This window comes from Balaenoptera borealis (genome assembly GCF_965194805.1).
Source record: "Balaenoptera borealis genome assembly, chromosome: 1".
Classification (NCBI taxonomy): Eukaryota; Metazoa; Chordata; class Mammalia; order Artiodactyla; family Balaenopteridae; genus Balaenoptera; species Balaenoptera borealis.
In genome coordinates, this window is record NC_138860.1 from 189,351,943 (window position 1) to 189,368,503 (window position 16,561).

At 40.5% G+C, this 16,561-nt stretch overlaps 1 protein-coding gene across 12 annotated transcripts in view; it reads right to left on the minus strand.

Annotated features, from left to right (window-relative positions):
• Nucleotides 1-16,561, minus strand: part of CAMTA1 (calmodulin binding transcription activator 1) — an 891,439-nt gene that overhangs the window by 806,591 nt on the left and 68,287 nt on the right. The window lies entirely within an intron of this gene.

A 16,561-nucleotide genomic window follows, 5' to 3' on the forward strand; every position in this document is an offset into this window, starting at 1 on the left:
ACAAGGAAAGTCTGAGAAACTGTCACAGTCCAGAGGAGCCTGAGGAGACATGATGACTAAATGCCAGGTGGCCTCCTGGATGGGGTCCTGGAGCAGAAAAGGACATCAGGGGAAAACTAAGGAAATCTGAAGAATGTGTGGAGTTTAGCTTATAATCCTACATCAGTACTGGTTACTGGCTGGGATGAACGTACCACCCTAATGTTATTAGGGGAAACTGGGTGTGTGGTACACAGGAACTCTGTAATATTCTTGCAACTTTCCTGTAAATCTAAAACTACTCTAAATGTAAAAGTTTATCTTAAAACTGGCCCCTTGGTCTGACTTAAGCACCTGGGAGGTGCCCTTTATTGAGACAGGAGAGACAGACGGGAACACCACACGCTCATTGCAGATACATGAAACAGGACAAGATCCTGCACTGGAGGAATCAGATATCAGGTGGGCAGCTCTGGTGGGGCCCTCGGCAGAGAGAGCTGAGCTCAAAACAAATATAGGAGCCCTCGGCAGGCTGAAGCTACGGGAGTGGGCAGGGTCACTGAGAGCAAAAGTGGATATCAGGAGGTGAAGGGCCTCGGTTGCTTCCTGAGAAATATCCACGTTTACCAGTCACACAAGAAGGTCTAGTCTCAAGCCCTGAGGAAATCCCACCTTAGATGCTGGGTAGAAGAGAGCAAGATGGACATCCAACACAGGGGAGAAAAACCCAGGGGTGCATGCCAACCCAGAGGCCAAGGGAAAAGGCATGGTCAACTTGTGTGAATATGTCTGAGAAATCAAATAAGCACTGGAAAATGCTCCTTATCTTTAACAATTCTGAGATCACTAGTGATCTATGAAAGAGCTTTCAGAGGAATAATGGGAATTAAATTCAGACTGGAATAGCTGAGTAAGAGGTGAAAAAATGAGGAAAAACTAACTCTTACAAGAAGTCTGGCTCTCAGATTTGCACATCCATGGTCACAGCAACATTACTCACAACACCTAAAGGTGGAGGCAACCTAGGCATCTATCGATGGATGAATGGATAAACAGTGTGGTATGTACATAATGAAATATTATTCAGCCTTTAAAAAGGAAGGAAATGACATGTGGATGAACCTTGAGGACATTATGCTAAGAGAAATAAGCCAGTCACAAAAAGACAAATGCTGTACAATCCCACTTATATGAGGCACTTATAGAGTTATCAAATTCAGAGAGACAGGAAGTAGCAAGGTGTCTGCCACGGCTGGAGGGAGAAGGGAACGGGGAGTTAGTTGCACAACAGTGTGAATTTATTTAATGCCAAGGAACTGTATACTTTAAAATGGTTAAGATGGTAAATTTTATGTTATGTATGTCTTAGCACAATTAAAACTTTTTAAAAAGAAGTCTGAGTCTCAGAATGTTAAATTCATATCAAGCTATAATGATTTACAATGAAAAATATTTAAAGCTGGATACTTTAACCTAGATCAGCACTTTCCAAACACGTCCCTAATGATGTGTGACACAACACACACAAGTCACAGATGCTGATTCGCTCATGCTCTGCAAGGGGGCCTGGGCCACCCAGACCCCGGACCAGTGGTCTCTGATCTCAAGAGTACTCATCCATTAATCCCATATGCCTTATAAATACTTTTATTTTTGATGTGTTCTAAGATGTGAGAAAAGCCGAGAAACAATGGCTAAAGAAATGAAGATTAGAGATTATTTCAATTCTATTTTCAGTGGCAAGAAAAGTTGCTTTAAATTAGTTTTCTTCATCAACCCACAACTTCTGCTGCCAAAAGGAAAAAAAAAAAAAGAAAGAAAGCTTGTCACCTCAACTTATAGAAACCGATAACAGATCATTTAGAGAAACAAATGAACCTCTACTACAAAGCCACACCTCACTTTTGCTAGATTTTTAAGAATACAATAGGAGCAACAATTTTCTCTTCACACCAATTCAGATCGACAAAAACTAAATCAATGTGTAAGGGACAAAAAAAGAAAAAAGAAAGAACAATGTGGCACTGATGCAGGCATAAGATAAGCAGATCAATGAACAGAGAGCATCCAGATACAAAACCGTGTATCTGTGAAAATTTAGCACAAGGTAAAGGCAACATTTCAAATCAGTAGGAAAGGATCAATGATTCAATAATAAACATCTATCTGGGGGGAAAAAAGAAATAAGAAGCTCTACCTCACTCTGCCCATATATACAAAATGTCTATGGGTATTAAACATCTAAGGATAAAAATTCAAAACAAAGAAGAAAATCCAGGGAGAATAATTAATAACTGGGGTAAGGAAGCCTTTCCTAGGTATGCTGTCAAGGCCAGAAGAGTCAAAGTTTGAATGCGTGACTCACAGGACTGACGTGAGGATGCAATGAAGACAATTAAGACTGAAATATGGTTTCTAGCCAGGAAAAAATTATACATACACACTTTTTTAAGAAAAACACATAGAAATCAGAAATAAAAAGGGTGAAGAATCTATGAGAAAAAAGAACAAAGGAATGAACAGACAATTCAAAAAAGTAACACAAGTGGCCAAAACATGCTAAACCTCAGGAGCACACAAAGAAATGCAAATTAAAAGGAGACATAACTTTTTCACACACTGGACTAAGAAAGATTTAAAAAACTGATAATCCCTAGTGTTGGTTAGAGTTTAGGGAACCGAACATTTTCATATTCAGCTACTCAGAGTACAGATCAGTGCCTCTCTAGAGGGAATATGGCAAATGCTTGTGCTCTTTAGTGAGCAGCTATGTCGGCAGGCCTCTCTCCTAAGAAAATAACTGGAGAGGTGTGCAGAATACTGGGTAAGCAATAAGGGACTGGTTAACAATTTTTATAGAAAATCCATGCTCTGCAGTTATGTACATCCACCTCCACACATATGCACTGGCATGCAAGATGACCGCAACAGACTTTGGCATGGGGAGAAAAACAGAGAAGAGGTACCTGTGATTCCTCGGGGGAGCAGAGGGGAGTGACACACACACATACATATATACACACACATACACACACACATACACATATACACACACACATACACACACACATACACACACACACATACACACACACACACACCACTTTAAGGCAGTATAATGCTTAAAGTAAGACAGGCTGGAAAAGAACTTCAATATATAAATCAATATATAATTCCAATTTGATTTGATTTTAAAATTACTAAAAACAGTCACCTCTCAATTGGGTAATGCCTGGAAGGATGAGTAGATCTGTAAATTATATTAATACAACTGAGAAACAGTGGACAAAACTAATGCCATGAAACAAAGCTAACTCAAAGAATTCCAAATATAATTGGATAATTAAATCCTTGCAAAGCAAATATAATTGTAATTTGAATTGGGGATATCAGTACTAATATCCCTACAACATGCAGACCTTCCCTACAATAAATCTTCATCTACAACTAATCTCACTTGGGTCCCTCAGTGTAGGATAATAGAAAATATATACTGGTCTCTGGCCCCAGTTCCTGGCAGAGAACTCCTAAAACCCTTGTAATTTCTTAAGTGATAAGAACATCTTTTGTTCCCATATTTGGTCTTTGACCTGTCCCTGACACAAGGCTCCTGAAACCCTTGTAAATTCTAAGTGATAAAAGCACTAAGAGCATCTTTTGTTCTAGTGAGGCTACCTGTTGGGGGGGGGGGGCGGGGACAGGGGAGGGGGCCCTCCAGGATGGCTCTGGATGGGGGCTGGTCGCCAGAAAGACCAAGCCACAAAAGGAAGCTTGGAATTTTCAGCCCCGCCCCCCATTCTTCAGAGAGGGAGGGAGGCTGGAAATGGAATTAATAATTGATCAAGAGGAAGCCTCCATAAAACCCCAATAGCACCGGATTCAGAAAGCTTCCAGATTGTGGATGTGAACACATCCACACTGGGAGAGTGACACACCCCAACTCCACAGGGACAGACGCTCCTGCACTCAGGACCCTCCCAAGACCTCAGCCTATGTATCTCTTCGTCTGGGTGTTCATCTGTGTCCTGTATCATATCCTTTAATAAAGTGGTAGTAAGTATTTCCCTGAGTTCTGTGAGTGACTCTAGCAAATTAATTGAACCCGAGGGAGGGGGTCATGGAACCTCCAGTCAGCAGCACAGGTGACAACCTGGACTTGGGACTGGCATCTGAAGTGGGTAAATAGACTTTTTTTCCTGCAATGCTCTTGGCACCTTATTTTATTTTTAGCCTCTCCTTTAGAAATTAAGCTCCCTGCAGATGGGGTTTTTTTTTGTTTGTTTCTATTCCAGGAGTTTAGAAACTGCCTGGCACAGAGACACTCACGTATTTGTTGGGTTAATGACGGCCTCCTCTCCTCTCTGTGGTCTCTCCCTCCCAGCACAGGTTGCTCACGCCTACCAACCTGCTCTAGACGCCGGCCCAGCCGCCCAGCCCCCCAGCCTCCACCCCGGCTCCTCTCGGAGACGAAGGCACAGAGCCGCTGTTGTCTGCCCTCTGCCACCCTCAGTGCACCCTGCCCTCCAGCCACCCTGCCTCTCCCGCTCCTTCAGACGTGCCAGGCTCTTCACCCTGGAGAGCCTTCCCGCAAGCCTGCCTCTGTCCACAACACTCCCCTCCCTGACCACTGATCTCTCTAACCCTCCCGTCCCTCCCATCACAAGAAGATCACTTCCTGGGAGTCTTTCCCTGGTTTCTGATCTATATTAGGTCCTCCGCTCTTGAATAACCTTTCACAAACTTCATTTTGTAAATACATACTTATTCTTACAATTATCTGCTTAATGGCTGTTTCCCTTTAAAGGCAAACTGTGTCTTGATGACCACGCTATACGTCCCCAGGGACTGGAACAGTGTCTGAAAAAAGGAGCTCAACTGACCAACTGAATGTCTGGCTGTCCTACTAGACCACAGACTCGGCAAAAGCAAGTTCAACGTCTATTTTGTCCTCTCTTATGTATCTGGTGACAAATACGCTGTCTGGCACAGAGAGAATGTTTAACAAAATTTATTAAATAAATGCTGAATGAATACGGGGGTTAGGGACACCATAATCCTATTCCTGGGGAGATAAAAAAAAAAAAAAAAAAAAACTGCTACCACCTTGACATCTTGATACACAGAGCCTTCCTTCCGGATGATGTTCCTTAGGTGTGTTCCTCCACAGCACCCACCTCCTACAACCCAGGTGTCTTCACCCGCATGTGCAGTATCCCCGTCGTCGCTCAGCTCCTGCCGTGCGGGCCGCCTCCCAGGCCTCTGGAGGTGGCAGCACACACAGCCCAGCAACCCCCTGCAGCTTCCCCCAGGGCGCCAGCGTGACACCACCACGACTTCTCCGCCTTGCAGTAAAGTAAGCCTCACATCATAGCCTGCCCTGGGGACGAGGCCTGGGTCTCAGCCCTGGGCAGGGCGGGACTCTTCCTTGGGGGCTCTACCTCAGCTCTAGAGGATGCAGCTACCCTGTACGTCTGCTATTCTTATATCCTTTAGAGTTCTCTTCACTTTTTATGAGCCAATCCCTCATTACTTCCATTCCCTGTTATGGTGAAAAATGTTCATTTTTTTTTAATTATGTTTTATATCAGCAAAACGAAAAGACAACCTACCGAGTGGGAAAAAATATTTGCAAATGATATGACTGATAAGGGATTAATACCCCAAATATATAAACAGCTCATACAACTCAACATCAAAAGAACAAACAACCCGATTAAAAATGTTCATATTAAACTTTTTCTTTCAATTTACTCTTTTTTTTTCTCCTGCTTTGATCCAGACTGATACAGATTTGGAATTAATGTGTGTAGTGCAAGGGTCGCATTTCTTTCCCCTCCCTACATGAGTATCTAACTAACTAAATACATTTATTGAAAAGACTGTTCTTTCTCTGCCATCCTGCAGAGCCTCCTGTGAGATAAATCAGGTGTCCAGATCCGAGTAGATCTGTGTCTGGACTATTTTGCTTGGTTGGTCAACTTGTCTAGCCTTTTACTAAAACCATATTATTTTAATTACTATAGCTTTACAATAAGTCTTGCTACCCAGTATAGTAAGTCTGCTCAGTTTGTTGTTCTTCAAAATTATTTTGGCCATCCCTGCTGTCTGCATTCCTATGTTAACATCAGTTTGTCAAGTCCATCAAGAAAACATCTGCTGGCATTTTGATTAGTACTATACTGAAGGCATAGTTGAATTTGGGAAGAATCAGCATCTTACAACACTGATTCTTCTAATCCATTAACATGGTATATCCATCTATTGATTTAGACCTTTAACTTCTCTCAGTGTTTATTTTTCCCTGTATAGATGCTTTACATTTCTTTACATTTATTCTGAAGAATCTGATTGTGTATGTTACTACAAATGATATTTTTATTTCACTTTCTATTTGTTGTTGATACACAAAATTCCAATTGTGTCCAGAGTTACTTTGAATCTTGCAACCTTATTTATTAATTACAATAAGTTACAGGAGATTTTTTTTCTACATACACAATCATGTCATCTACAAAAACAGTTCTATTCGTTCCTTTCTGATCCTTGTACCTTTTATTTTTCTTGTCATATTGAACTAGGTAGGGTCTCTAAATAAAATAATTAATAAAGTAGTGGTAATGGTGAAAATAACTTATTTCTATTCCCAGTCTCAGGAGGAAAACTTTCAACACTTCACCATTAAACATGATGTTTGCTATAGGATTTTTCAGAGTAATCTCTATCAAATTAAGGAATTTACCTTTTACTCATGATGTCTTAAGGGATTTCATTTTGAACAGATGCTGAATTTTACCAAAGGCAATTTTTACATCGACTGACATTATTACATTATTTTTCTGCTTTACCCTATTAACTCAGTGATTTCTACTGATTGATTTTTCAAATAGTAAACCTATCTTTGTAATAAGTCTGATACTCTGATTTAAATCTTTTGAAATTTGTCAACACTTGCTTTATAGATCAGCAATTTTTATAAATGTTCCATGTGTATATAAAAAGCATGTATAATCTAATAGTTATTGGGTACAGTGTCCTATTTATTTCATATTTCATTTTATTCTATATTTCATTTTCAATATTTGTTATTTTCAATCTCCTAGGTCTCTCCTACTGTATCTAATCTACTGGCAAACCCACTGTGACCTCAATTAGGTCAAGAATGTTAGGTGTGTTACTGAGATCATCAATAGTGATTCTTTGTTTATTCAATCAGTTAATAAAGTATATTAAAACTTCCCACTATGATTGTGGATGTGTCTATTCTTTGTTAGTTTTGCCAATTTTTCCTTTGTGTATTTTGAGGCCATGTTTTTAGGCACGTACAGACACAGAACTATTGAATTGAGTATTTTATCATTATGAAATGTCTCTCTTTATCTCTAATAATGCTTTTCTGCCCTAAATTCCACTTTATTAACATAGGTACACCAGTTTTCTTTCAGTTAGTGTTTGAGTGATATGTCTTTTTCTACCATTTTACTTTCCTTCCACTTTTATGCATCCTTGCAAGCAGTACAGAGTTCTGATCCACCTTTTTTAAAAAAATTTAATCTCTCAATCTTTGTCTTTTAATTGAAATTTTTAGTTCATTTTTATTTATCAATAATATAATTACTGATATCCTGAGTGTAAATCTATCATCTTACCATTTGCTTCCTATTCCCACAAACTCTATGTTCCTTTTCTGTCTTCTTTTGGATTAATCAAGTTTCCTTGGGCTACTACTACTACTACTATTACTACTACTAACTACTACTACTACTCCTCTTTCTCCTCCTCCTCTATATTTCCTCTCCATTAGCTAGTAGGTATATATTCTTTCACTGTTCTTTTAATGAATATCCTAGAGATTACAATATGCATCCTTGACTTATCAAAGTCTCAAGTAGATTAATAATTTTACTACTTCCTGGACAATGCAAAGACCACAGGATACTAACCCTATTTACATCCCCACAACTTATATGCTATTATTAAAATTTTTAATTGCATACATATTTTAAACCACACAAGACATTATTATTGTTGTTTCATATATCAACATTCATTTGCATTTACCCTCTCTTTGGTTTTCACCTTTTCCTACATCTTAAAGCTGCCATCCAGGATCATTTCCCTTCTGCCCAAAGAAGAATCTTTATTATTACTCCCCTTTAGTGCAGGTCTGGTGTGTATTAATTCTTTCCATTTTGTTGATCTAAAAGGATGATATTTTTGCCTTCCCTTTTGCAGGATGTTTTGCTGGGTATAGAATTCCAGTCTGGCAGTTTACCTTCTTGAAAATACTGTTTACATTTTGAAAATACTGTTTACATTTTGAAAATACTGTTCCATTGTCTTCTGACTTCTATTGCTTGTGTTGAGAAATCAGCTGTCAGCCTTATTGCTCTTTTGAATGTAATACATAATTTTTCTCTAGGTATTTAAGATTCTCTCATTATCTTTGGTTTTCAGCAATCTTATGTTTCAGTGAAATTTTATTTGAATGTATCTGGTGCAGGGTCTACAGTATTTCTTGATTTGAGAGGCTTGTCTGTTATAGAGAATTCTCAGCCATTATCTCTACAAATATTGCTTCTGTACTATTCCTCCTTCCTTTCCTACTCAGATTTCAATTACACATTGTTAAATATTTTCACTGAATCCCATGTCTCTTAGAATCTTTTATGTATTTCCCACTATTTTTCTCTCTGTATTTTATCATTTTGAATATTTATTTTCAATTTATTACTACTAAAAATCTACTGTTAAACCCATCTATTGAGATCTTAATCTCAATTAATTCAGTTATAGTTCTTCAATTCTAGAATTTACGTTTTGTTCTTTATTTTTTTTTAAGTTCTAGTTCCCCGATCCTTAATCTTGTCTTTTATTTCTTTAAACATATTATATACTATGTGATGGTATTTAATTACTCTATTATCTGGATCGCTGACAATCCATTGGCATAGTCTGCTGTTCCTCTGGATTTTCAGTCAAATTGTCCTAAATTCTCATCTGGTGGGTAAGTACCAGACACTGTAAATAAATGTAGAGATCATCTGAGGCTCTGGGTGATGTTATCTTCTTCCAGAAAGAATTCACATTTGGTGCTGTCAAGATCACCTTGATCTAATCAAGGACCGAGGGGATTTGAAATTCAACTTCAGTACTTCTCAGAGATCACTGTTCCCAGGATACAGGTCTTTGGGATTCAAAGCCTAAGGAGTTTTCCAGGGCCCCTTCCTCCCTGACTTATACCAAACTCCAATTTTTGTCCCCCACTCTCCAGTTCCTTAAATCTATCAAAATCTCCTCAGCTTTCCAACTTCTCATTTGCTTGCTTCTTCTTGAATCAGCAGATCGATCCTCCAGGGCAGAAGTGGATGCAAATCTGGTCTTGCATCTATGAGCTTCCTTACTTCCCCAGATCTCAAGCCCACAAATCTTCACTGTTGTTACCTCTATTACTTTCACACAAATTTTGTTTTAAATTTTGTCCAGCTTTTCTACTTGCAGGAAAGAGGGCCCAACCACTCTGTACACCATTAACAAAAAATTTCCCCACTCCCATATTTTCTATCTTTGTGGGTTTATATTTTGTGATTCTCTTCTGTCATTTTACCAAAATTTTGGAAGGTAGATAAATACATCTTCGATGAGTAACTGCTTAACCTGTTACTCATCACAGCTTAACCAGAAATCTCCAGTCATACATTTTACTGATAGATCTTTTATATATTAAGGATATTAAACCTCTGTCAAATATGTGACAAATACTTCTCCTAGTTTCCCATTTACATTTTAATTTTATGGTATTTTTAGCACATAGAAATGGTGAATTTATATGTAGTCCAATTTATCCATCTTCTCCTTTCTAATTCTGATGTCATGATAAGAACACTGAACATTATGTAAATATAGACTCATATTTTCTTCTAGTGTATTATCATTTCCACTTTTTACATTTACTTCTTTAGACTTATTTTGGTATAAGGTATGAGATAGATTTAACTTATTTTTTTAATTGGTAAGCCAATTGTCCCAAATTCATTTAAATAATTAACCCTCTATTTCCTCCTCTAAATAGTGTACAAATCTCTTATAAATCAAAAACTATTTTCTTGATATTTATATAATTTTACTTTGCAATCTGGCACTGCTGACCCTTCTGTTCATTCTCCTCGCTACTCCAACTTCCCTTGGTTTCTGTAACCCCTCAGCTCTATTCCTCTTCAACTAGTCCTTCTGAGTCTCCTTTACAAGCTTAATTTTCTTCCCATTTCCCTTATTCAGTCTCATGCTCCAGAGAAGATGACGGAAACCGTTCATTACTAGAACCTTTCTCTTCTCTCATTCTCCCTACTCTCCTTGTTCACCTGTACTGTCAGTTTCTTCCAGCTCTCTCTTGACTTCCCAGATCTATATCCAACTGCCTTCTAAGATCTCTACCTACATGTTCCACAGGCACTCTCTAAGACCCACTATACAAATATAATTTTAGTGCCTCCTCAAACCTACTTTTCTTTCTGTATTTCATTATCTACATACCACTATCATTCAAGCCAGAATCTCAGTAATTCCTCCTCTCCTTTGCCATCACATCTTAGAGGTCATGATATCTCCTACTGATTCTAGGTCTCTGGTCAGATCCTTCTCTACTGCCGCTGCATTAAAATAGGTCTTAATTATCTCTGGTATGGATTCCTCCCCAATTCCCAACTTCCCTCCAAACCATTCTCTAAACTGCCCACAGAGTGACTGTGTAAAATGAAAATCTGATCATTCTACTTTTCTGATTAAAATCTTTCAAGTGATCCTGACTACTTGTAAGGTAAAAATGTAAACCCAGCATGGCATACAAGGCTTTCTGTGAGCTGGTTGTTGCCTACCTCACTAACCTTAATTCATCTCTCTCTCTCCTTAAACCCTGACCCAGCCATACCTAATTACTCAAGCAAGCCAAACTACTGCCTTCTTCCAATCCTTTGCTCATGTGGTTCCTTCAGCCTGGAAAGTTTTCTTGCTGATTATTTGTCCAGCAAACTCATAATCATCTTCAAAATACAGTCTTAGTGTCATACCTTATAAAACATCCACCACTTATATGCCTCAAATTTATCTTGTACACACACACCTCACAATTCCATTATATCCCTTATCACACCACTTTGCAATTATTTTTTATGTGTCTTCCCCATATGATTGTGACCCCCTTTTATTCACCTCTGAATGGCCAGGCTTACCTCAGGGCTTGGGCACACAGTAGGCACTCAGAGTGGTCACTGAGTAAGATTAACAGACATGATGCTTACTTAACAAACTGGTTTATAAAAATTATCAAAAATATATTTCTTAATGGAAAACTATGAAGAGTGACATTTGACTCAAATTGTAATCTCATTAGGTAACAAATGTATCTCTGAAGTTTTACAAATAGCTTAGAAGCACTCTAAGTAATACTAATGAGGCTCTGTATTATAAATTTAACCAGTGTAAAAATCACTTGTTCAAGGGCTCCTGTTAGTTAAGGAGTTAAATCATCTCATTCAAAAAACATGAGATAGATATAGTTCTACACCAAGAAAAGAAGCTAAAAGTCTACATAACTACAGCAAAAACTGTCCTAGTCTTTGCATACAAATAGTACAAGACACTTTGTTTTTGAACTTTTGTAAAAAACTTCACATCTATTTCCTAACTATGGTACAACTACAGCCCCAGGCAGGACAGCTGCATATCTTTCTTTATTTGGGCAATTGCTTCCTCATTACAAAGAGAATAAAAGAGCCATAACAAACATTCAAAAGAAAAGCGGCAGGCTTCCTTGGCGGTGCAGTGGTTGAGAATCCGCCTGCCAATGCAGGGGACACGGGTTCGAGCCCTGGTCTGTGAAGATCCCACATGCCGCGGAGCAACTGGGCCCGTGAGCCACAACTACTGAGCTGCGCGTCTGGAGCCTGTGCTCGGCAACAAGAGAGGCCACGATAGTGAGAGGCCCGCGCGCCGCGATGAAGAGTGGCCCCTGCTTGCCGCAACTGGAGAAAGCCCTTGCACAGAAACGAAGATCCAACACAGCCAAAAATAAATAAATTAAATAAATTAATTTAAAAAAAAAACTTACCTGCCAGTTAAAAAAAAAAAAAAAAAAAAAGAAAAGTGGCTCCATGTAAATGGAGAGTAGATAAAGGCATTTTCCAATAAGTTAGATGATAAGAATGTTTTGATTTCTCAGGTCATCAAAAAGGATTTGATATGAAAGTTTTAATAAATCTGTAAAATGTACTTTTAAGCACAAAGAAATCTTAGTTCAAATTTTAAAATCAAATATATACAGTGAAGTGACAGAAATATCCCATTAACCTATTTTCAAAACTCACTCACAGACCTGTCAGGAGACATGAAGGCCTTGTTAAAAAAAAGACCACAGGTACTACCCTCCAGTTCAGAGTGACATGGATACAAACTGATAGGAAGCCATGACTACTGAAACTTCCAGATCTCAAGAAGGAGCATTTCAATCAGCCATGTTAACATCTTCCAGTTATTAAAAAACTAGAAAACGAAGACTACAGCATACGGCACCCCCATAACCTTATAAACGGCACTGATTTCTTCGCCCACCACACTAGACTGTGAATTCATGTCTTCTGTGTGTTCTGCAATATGTGTTTACCAAGACTGTATAATAATAAAGCGAACACTTGTGGAACGCCCCCCGCAACCTACAAGGGGGAAGTTTTTAACACCCCAAAACTGCTTTTCACAACCCCTCCTCTCTCCCAAAGGTAGCCACTATCCTGACTTTTGTACCAATTATTTCCTTGCTTTTCTTTAGAGTTTTCATAACCTGTGGCAGTTTTCTTTAAATAACAGCTTTATTGAGATATAATTCACATACCATAAAGAGTACTTTTAGGATATTCACAGAGTTGCGCGACCATCACCGTGGCAGTTTTTATCTCCATCGATGTGGTTAAGTTGGAATTTCCCAGGATCCCCTTCCCTGAGTCTGCCCAAGATTTAAAAGGTGGAACAGAATAGCCTCCACTCTCTGAATGCCTGCACGGTTAGATATGGTGACAGATAGAAACTGAGGTGCCAGAGAGTTCCAGCTCATCCACATGTTTCCTCTTTGGACACTAGCTTTAGTTCCCCTAACACTAGAGGCTGGGCAGCAAACACATGAAAGGACTGCCTGTCCTCCCAGAAGTCTCCCAGACCCCGGCAGGCTGCCTGGGCCACCCACCCCAGTGTTTCAGGACGTGGTTCATGACCCTTCTCTGACCTTCTAATTCCTCCTCTGGGCTCTATTTTTTCAACTTCTCCCAGGATTATATACAGACTTACTTCTGTAATAAATAAATCTCTTATTCCATAATACTCCCAGTGGTTCTGCTTCCCTGACTGAATCCTGATACACACCAGCTACTTGTTTCCCTAAACAATAGCTCAGCATTGGCTCTTTTTGAACTTCGTAAACACAGAATCGAACACTGTATTTTGTGAGATTCCTCCATGCTGTTGCACACAGCTGTTCCTTGCTCACTCCTCACTGCATTTTAATAAACTATTTTATACCATATACCATTTCAATGAACTTTTTATTGAAATGTAACATACAAAAAAGAACACAAGTCATAAGTGTACCTGTGTCTCTGTACATGTATCACACCCAAAATCAAGAAACAGAACCTTACAGGCACCCCAGAAGCTCCACTAATACACCCTCCCTACTCCCCAAAGGTAACTGCTCCTGACTACAACCATAAATTATTTTTCCTGGTTTTGAACTGTTCTGAACTTGTATCCAGAATCATATAATAAATAAATTTGAGAGTCTGGTTTCTTTCATGCCGTACTATGTTTGTGAGAGTTATTCGTTTCCTAAATATACCATCAGTTCATTCATTTTCATGGCTGTCCAGGTTACAGTATATGAATATATCACAATTAATTTTTCCATTCTGTTGTGAGCATTTGGGCAGTTCTAGTTTTGAGGAATTTGGAATCACACTCCTGAGGACATTCTTGCACATGTCTTTGGAACGTATATGCACATACTTCTGTTGGGAACATACATCAGCAGAGGAACTGCTGAGACACACGGTGCAGACAATTCTAGATAATTCTAGATTTCCAGCACTGATGTAGATGACCCTCAGCAGTGCGTGAAAGCCCCCACTGCTCTGTTTCTTGCCAGCACCTGACATTGTCTTTTTGAATGCAGTCATCTGGGTGTGTGATGGCATCTCACTGTGGTTTATTCTATGTCTGTCTGATGACTGATGAGGTGAAGCACCTTTTCCCATGTTTACTGACCGTCTGTGAAGTGCCTGTTCAAGTCCCTTGCCCATTTTCCTATTGGGCTTGTCTGTCTCTTTCTTACTAACTTGCAGGACTTCTCAAAATATTCTGATTATATTACATTCTGTTGGCCAATCCCACGCTATGACTTGACTTTCCATTCACTTAATAGCGTCTTTCAATAAACAGAAGTTATTTTAATGTAATCCAACATATCAACCTTTTACTTTATATAAAGTTAGTGCTTTTAGTGTCTTATTTAACATTTATTTACTACCAACCATGGGCAAGTGAACTAATGTTTTATAATTATTATGTTACGTGTTGCCCCTGTTAACTCATGGAATCCTCCAAACCATCCTACAAAAGGAAAGAATGATTCTCCCGGAGGCACAGGGTGCTGGCGGTGGACTGAACAGCAGAGGGGAGGCTGCCAGATCCAGCAAGCAGACTCTTACCAGCTTAGTGCTGCCCACTCAGCTCTGCACACTCGTGTGGGAGTACAACTCCCACCAAGACAGCTCTTACCACCACACCTCATCCTTACCCACATACACAGAACACGCACAGACATACATATATACAACATGCACATAACATTTCTCACGTGCCTAGGACACTCCCAGCCCACATTTCAAAAATTAAAGAAGTCAACCTGGGGGGACCTTCAAGATGACAGAGGAGTACGATGTGGAGGTCACCTTCCTCGCCACAAATACATCAGAAATACAGCTACTCCTACAGAACAACTCCTACAGAACACCTACTGAACAATGGCAGAAGACGTCAGACTTCCCAAAAGGCAAGAAAATCCCCACGTACCTGGGTAGGGCAAAAGAAAAAACAGAGACAAAAGAAAAGGGACGGGACCTGCACCAGTGGGAGGGAGCTGTGAAGGAGGAAAAGTTTCCACACACTAGGAAGCCCCTTCACTGATGGAGACGGGGAGTGGGCAGGGAGGAAGCTTCAGAGCCACGGAGGAGAGCGCAGCAGGAGGGGTGCAGAGGGCAAAGCAGAGAGATTCCCAAACAGAGGATCGGTGCCGACCAGCACTCACCAACCCAAGAGGCTTGTCTGCTCACCCGCCAGGGCGGGTGAGGGCTGGGAGCTGAGGCTTGGGCTTTGGAGGTCAGATCCCAGGGAGAGGACTGGGGTTGGCTGCGTGAACACAGCCTGAAGGGGGCTAGTGTGCCACAGCTAGCCGGGAGGGAGTCTGGGAAAAAGTCTGGAACTGCCTAAGAGGCAAGAGACCATTGTTTCGGGGTGCATGAGGAGAGGGGATTCAGAGCACCACATAAACGAGCTCCAGAGACGGGCGTGAGCCATGGCTATCAGCACGGACCCCAGAGATGGGCATGAAACGCTAAGGCTGCTGCTGCCGCCACCAAGAAGGCTGTGTGCGAGCACAGGTCACTATCCACACCCCGCCTCCCGGGAGCCTGTGCAGCCCGCCACTGCCGGGGTCCCGTGATCCAGGGACAACTTCCCCGGGGGAACACACGGCGCACCACAGGCTAGTGCAACGTCACGCCGGCCTCTGCTGCCGCAGGCTTGCCCCGCATTCCAATTATAACTACCGTACCCCTTCCTCCCCCCGGCCTGAATGAGCCGGAGCCCCCTAATCAGCCTCTGCTTTAACCCCATCCTGTCTGGGTGGGGAACAGACGCCAGAGGGTGACCTACATGCAGAGGAGGGGCCAAACCCAAAGCTGAACCCCAGGAGCTGTACGAACAAAGAAGAGAAGGGGAATCTCTCCCAGCAGCCTCAGGAGCAGCAGAGTAAATCTCCACAATCAACTTGATGTACCTGCATCTGTGGAATACCTGAAAAGACAACGTATCATCCCAAAATTGAGGCGGTGGACTTTGGGAGCAACTGTAGACTTGGGGTTTGCTGTCTGCGACTGACTTATTTCTGATTTTTATGTTTATCTTAGTATAGTTTTTAGCGCTTATTACCATTGCTGGATTTGTTTATTGGTTTGGTTGCTCTCTTCTCTTTTTTTATTATTATTACTTTTTTATTTCTTTTTTTTTTAATTTTAATAATTTTTTTATTTTAATTTTTTTTCTTTCTTTTTTTCTCCCTTTTTTTCAGGCTGACAGGATCTTGGTGCTCTGTCCTGGTGTCAGGCCTGAGCCTCTGAGGTGGGAGAGCCGAGCTCAGGACATTGGGCCACCAGAGACCTCCCGGCCCCAAGTAATATCAATCGGCGAGAGCTCTCCCAGAGATCTCCATCTCAACACTGAGACCCAGCTCCACCCAACGGCCAGCAAGCTCCAGTGCTGGACACCC